Below are 6,086 nucleotides of genomic sequence, written 5' to 3' on the forward strand. Positions count from 1 at the left end.
TTTGACCAACCCTGCAGGACATCTCTCAGCCACCATTATTTTTGCAAGTTCTATAAGGGCACAATGACAGAAATGTATAGAATTAGTTTTCAAAAAATAATGATTTAATGGTTGTACAAGGTATATTATATTTTGACAAATAAACAGAAAATAATTACTTCTAATTAATTAATGGGTTAAACAAACTGTAATGTGCATTCAGGGTAGATAAAGCGTGTCGGTATGTGTGCATGATTTTTATGCCATGAGGTTGGCTAATTTAAAAAAACCCTTGTGTCATTTTTTATCTCACTGTAGAAGCAGAATTGAGCAGCCTCATTAGTTTCACTCTTTTTAGATTTAATCATTTTCAATTGCTGGAGACAGTAAGTTACATTAAACATGATGTAATGGTGGAAATTTTCTTTGCACGGTCATGTCCAAAAAAACCACCAGTCAGACATTTTTTACCACCTTGGTGCACAAAGTGACAATAACAAAGTAGCGGAGGGATCAAAGTGTTACTGATCAATGTTGCTGTAATGGCAGCATAGATTTCAGTCTTTACAAAGGAGCAGTCTAGTCCACGGCCCGCCCCCTGGAGCATCACATGATGCTTACCCAATGGATGCACACAGAACCCTTTGCTTCAGTTTCAGTTCGTGATGGGGACAGTGTGTCACTTTCCGCTAGTTGCATGCATAAGGGCTGTTTCCACTACCGGGCAATACCCAAAATGAGGCGGGTCTCACTCGACGAAAACGCCCCTAATTTGAATACAAGCAGTCTGGAGCGGGCTTTTCTTGGGACATTTTTTGCATCCCTCTCGAAGCGCAGGGTCATTTTTCTCCCCTGAAAAAATTCTGGTTACTGATTGGATAGATCACTAAGCAGGATGTGACGTAGTACTCGATGCCACAACGACACTCGCCATTTGTAAAAGCCAGCGTAGGAGTGTTGCCAATTTAGCGACTTTGTTGATATGATTAGCAACTTTTCTGCTTTTCTTAACGAGCTATGGGGGCAGGCGGCTCGTCAAGAGTAGTAAGAATGAGTCGAATCGGCACATTCCTCCTGCAGCAGTCTCTCCCAGCTGCAGTCACAGAGCCGGCTAACAGTTAGCTCTGTAGCAGTACAGTGTGTATGTGCTGCTGCTACAGGAGGTGTTCACTTAGCGATCTCTTGTTTGTTTACAACAAGCACCAGACACTCTGTTCACAGTTAGCGACGACGGTTAATTCACGATCACTATGTTTATGATCATCGGAGACGCTGTGCATAATTAGCCAAGCTGCTTTGTTTATGATCAGCTGCTGACTTTGTGCACAGTTAGCGACGGAGGCCACAGTTGTGTCTCCCGTGTTTAATCCGCCGCGACGATCGAAAACCATAAGTCACCTCTGGAGTCTCTAAATCCCTCTTTTTGTAATGGAGTGTGAGCGGACTTTTGAGAGGGCGTGGCCTGAGACTTTCCCTGTGGCCACTCTTCCCCCTAAATGAAACACAGCTATAGTGGAAGTTCAAAATAAACTTAAGGGAGTGGTTAATTTTGCTAATTATACCCCTTGACTAAGGTAAAGAACAGGGTTGGGCTTAAAATAACTTCCAAGCTGTTGCGCTGGTTGATATTGAACAAAACAACATTGACAACATTAACAACTGGTTGATATTGAACAAAACAACATTGACCACCTCCCCTCCCTCCTGCCCTGATTGGACCTTTGTGCTACTCATATAACTTTATTTTCCCCCAGGTCTTTAATACTACCACTGATTGGTTTACATTTTAGTCAACGGAAAGCCTGGTTCGTCTCATACACACTCTAAAGTCTGCTTTGACAAAACGTTGCTTCACTATCATTAAGGAATAAAAAACAGTTGCCAGGAGAATGTGTGTTTCAGCACATTATTTGGTAAGCATTACAGCTTGTTACTGACATCTGACATTATCACATAACCAAATGGGCGTGCTCCAATTTTAAGTACGTTGGGAAGTCTTTGTCAGCACATTAAATGGGCTGCCATGTTAATGTTATTGTTAGACACCGATCTCTAGGCCATAGTAATTAATGCAGGAGCCAAGGAGGACGTGACATCATATAAGAAATAGCTATGCAGGGAGAAAAACTGGGGTAGTGGATGGCTCTTTATGTACATGACTTCCAACCAGAAGTCTTAAATGAAAGCATCTTTATATCATGTGTGTGTCTTTATATCCTTCAATGAAGTGCTAAACTTAACCACTGATAATGACCTTCTGCACATACTAGTAGGTGGAGCAGGCACTTTGTAACACACATATGACATTCGATACATGTGTCCTGGCAGCTCTTCACCACTGTAATGAGCTTTATTTAATCGCAGCTCCTTTACCTGGCCAAGCACCATTTGAAATTAAAAAAAATTCACATAAGAAGATTTAGAAAAATCAGCAGACCAAAGAATAGTTAAGTTTTTATAAAAAAGAGCACAAGTCTTGCACCTCCCCACAATGTCCATGTAGTAAAACAACACTTAAAAAAAAAACATTCCCATTAAAATATGATCCCAGCTGAAATAGCACATCCCTCACAGCATAACTGGTAAAATAAAGTAGTAGGACATTAAGATCATCTCTAAGAGACAGGGTTGGAGCAAATGCTTACTGATGTGCCTTTGAACAGTGATGTGATTGGCGCGTTGAAAAAGAACAAAGTACAGTATGTTTTTTTCTGACTACGTTCGAAATTATAGCTACCCTTAGCAACTTTATTTTCTTTTTCTTTTTTCACTCAGCCAATCTAAACCCTCACCCTAAAAAATATAGTTAAGGCCTGACCACACATTTATAATGCCAGATTTTTTCAGAGAATTCAGTTCATTTTTCAAATATTGGGACATCTGATATAATTGCAATGTGTTTTGACAGTGCTGACCTTTGAGGGTCTGAGTACTAAATCGAAAATGGAGAGAGCAATATTAATGAATTAGCTGCTTTACACCATTTACTTTAACTTACCCTCCTTTGTGAAAGTAAAAACTTCCACAAAACGCAGTTATGAGACAGAAGCCAATGAGACAAATCCATCTTTTGAATATACAGTGTGTCTCTGAAACGCTTTGTTTCCCTTTAATAATGTCTGATTGAACAAAATTGTGCAAAGTGGTGAACAAAGTGCCAGGAAAAGCCAACAGAACAATGTAGAAAAAAACGAGAAAAGCTGCACTGACTAATGTGACTGAATGAGCTAGCATGTTAGTGATGAGCTTGCCAGCTACAGAAGTTTACCCACTATTCCAGTTATACAAGTCCTCCAAGCCATATGACCTGTATGTTGTTTGTGTCTACCCTCAAATATGACCCACAGGAGTGTTTCCAAAATTAGCTCCCCTACCAGGAGCAGGAGATTACCATGTTCTCATAATCAACGTAATGGTCACCATTTTCAACATGCTAACATTGTGAAATGGCCACAGTTTCAGTTGCTTAGAAAACAAAACCACTTCCTTTGATGCACAATATATTGGCACATATATTATACAGTTTATGATTGCCCCCCCCCCCCCCCCCCCTTCTAATGCACAACATGTGTCAAAAATGACCCACATTCATTTCCCATGTAATTTAATGCTTGCTGTGTGTTTCTGTGCTCTATCCTTTGATATCAACTTATTTTATGATTAAATATTCCAAGTATTCTTTAAATGTCTTGTTTTTGATAACAACAGATCATTATTTCCATTTTGCCTCTCATACTTTATGAAGAAAAAAAGTTTTTGTATTATTACATAGGTAGCTAACTACTTGGCTAAATACGTAGCCAGGAAGTTAGCTAAATAGTTAGTTTAGCAAGCTACTTAGCTAAATACTTAGCCAAGAAGGTAGTTAGCTTAGCAAGCTACTTAGCTAAAAAATGGATATGGGTCATTTTTGACCCATGTTGTGCATTAGAAGAGTAGTGACACAAAAAGGGATTTTATTAAAAAATAATGAAGGAAAACATAAAACTAGAATGTATGATGATCTAAAACAAACTAGTTGAGGAAAACCTGGAATACTGTTGGTGGTGAAATTAATTAATCGCAAAGAGAACATAAAAACTCATACATATCGGGTCACTTTAGACCCATGTTGTGCATCAAAGGGTTAGGGTTAGGATAAAAAAGAACATGGTTAGGCGGGCTGCTTGAAGTGAGGCAGCTACAATCTCAGTCACCACTAGAATGTGTACAAATGCAGATATGGGGAATTTTAGGCTGCGGTACAAACAACACATGGGGTCGTTTTGGGGGGAGGACAGTCCTGATAGTATGGTCACTGGTCTACAAGACTCTAAAGAGCATTTACACTAAACTATGTCTTAAGAAACCAAAAATGTATCCCATAATTTGAGGTTTGAGTTATTTACATGACTGAATTTGAGTTAAATGATGTAAATATTGATCACAAGTTTGTTTCAAATTGAAAGGCACATTTTTATCAATTCATGTTTTGTTTTTGTTTTTTTACATCTGCCCTCAATGTGATTTCTGGCTGTAGCCATACTGTATTTTACTGTTTGGCAGACGAGTCATTATTTATTTAGCTAAACGACACTGTGTGAAACAGGTGGGAAGGAAGGGTGAGAGAGCCTGTTAAATGAGGTGTGGCAGTAGAGCCGAGGCTGTTGTCACGTATGCTGAACCTATTGATTGTCAATCGATGTTACTCAACATTTCCTGTCACTGATTGCTTAATGCCCCTCCTTCATTCAGCTCTCATTTTTGCTCTTTAGTAATTTGCCTTGCATTATTGTTGTTAACTATTTCTTCATTTTTCTCTTTGATATAAGACTGCTTTATACTGTAAACAGAATACTGAAAAGCCTGTGTGAATATAAATATGTAAATTTGTGTAAGATGCCACTTTGTTGTATAACCCGACTGCAGTACAGTGTGTAAGGCAATTGTGCTGAATATACTTCACTCTCTTTTGCAGTGTTAAAGCATTACTTTATAGCTTCTTCTGGTGAATCTGTTGTATAACATATTTCTCATGCAGCAGCTGTGTTTGAAGCAGAACTCAAATTGTTGGCAAAAATAAAGAAAAGAAAATAAAGCTGAAAGAAAAATGCATGAGCTCCCTTTCTGAAAAGTCTCAATTTTGGTTTCCTGGAAACAAGGAAATTGGATAGCATAATATTTGCTTGAAAATAATTGGGCTCATAATGGAATAATCCATCTTGCATGATGGCATGATTCAATTGAAACTGTGGAGAGTGCTTAGAAATAGTCTTTTGTGACATCGGACTGCAAAGTGCATTTCCACTAGAGTTCAGATAAACACACAAGAGATGGCCCGAGGCTGCTCAGAGGCCCAGAGTGTGCTATCCACTGCTATCAGAAAATTAAACAACCAATTCTGCATCTCCTCTGCAAAGACCAGCATCTTGCAGTAACCATGGAGACCAGCAGCACCCCAGCCACACATCGCTCCATTGAAAGAGCAGATGATTTTCAATTTAATTAGAGTTTTCTTTAGTAGCAGCCACTTATCAATTATACTGATTGCTCTGTCCACAACAACGTAGAAACCTCCCTGCAGATAAACCAAGAGCTAGCCACTCAAAGAACTGTGGGAATACTCATATCCCTCAAGTAATATTCACAATATATTTATTCAAATATGCAGATACTTTGCTGCTGCAGTCACAACGCTCAATTTCCTCATGAACAATCTGATCTCCTAGAGACTATATATACTACTAATTTGCAATGCTGCCTGGGTTAACTTTTTGGTCAACATAACTAGGAAATGTTTTTAATGAATGGATCGGTGACGTCACAAAATATTCATAGAGAATGCATGTGAAAATTTTTTGCTGACAATGTGTTTTATTTCATTTCACAACAATTTCCACGAATAGTAGCTGGGGATTTTGTTTGCATATGTATTTGCTAATAAACCAAAATGTTAGAAGATTTTTAGGTTTGTACCTGATGGTGAAAAGTTAAGGGTTCACCAAAATCACTACAATTTATCCTACACTATCCATGTAGGTCACAATCCAACCCCCCCCCCCCCCCCCCCCCCCCCCCCAAAAAAAAAAAATTATGTGATTCAAATTCAGTTTTTTTAATGCAATTAT

This window comes from Centropristis striata, chromosome 14 (assembly GCF_030273125.1).
Source record: "Centropristis striata isolate RG_2023a ecotype Rhode Island chromosome 14, C.striata_1.0, whole genome shotgun sequence".
In the NCBI taxonomy this organism is placed as follows: domain Eukaryota; kingdom Metazoa; phylum Chordata; class Actinopteri; order Perciformes; family Serranidae; genus Centropristis; species Centropristis striata.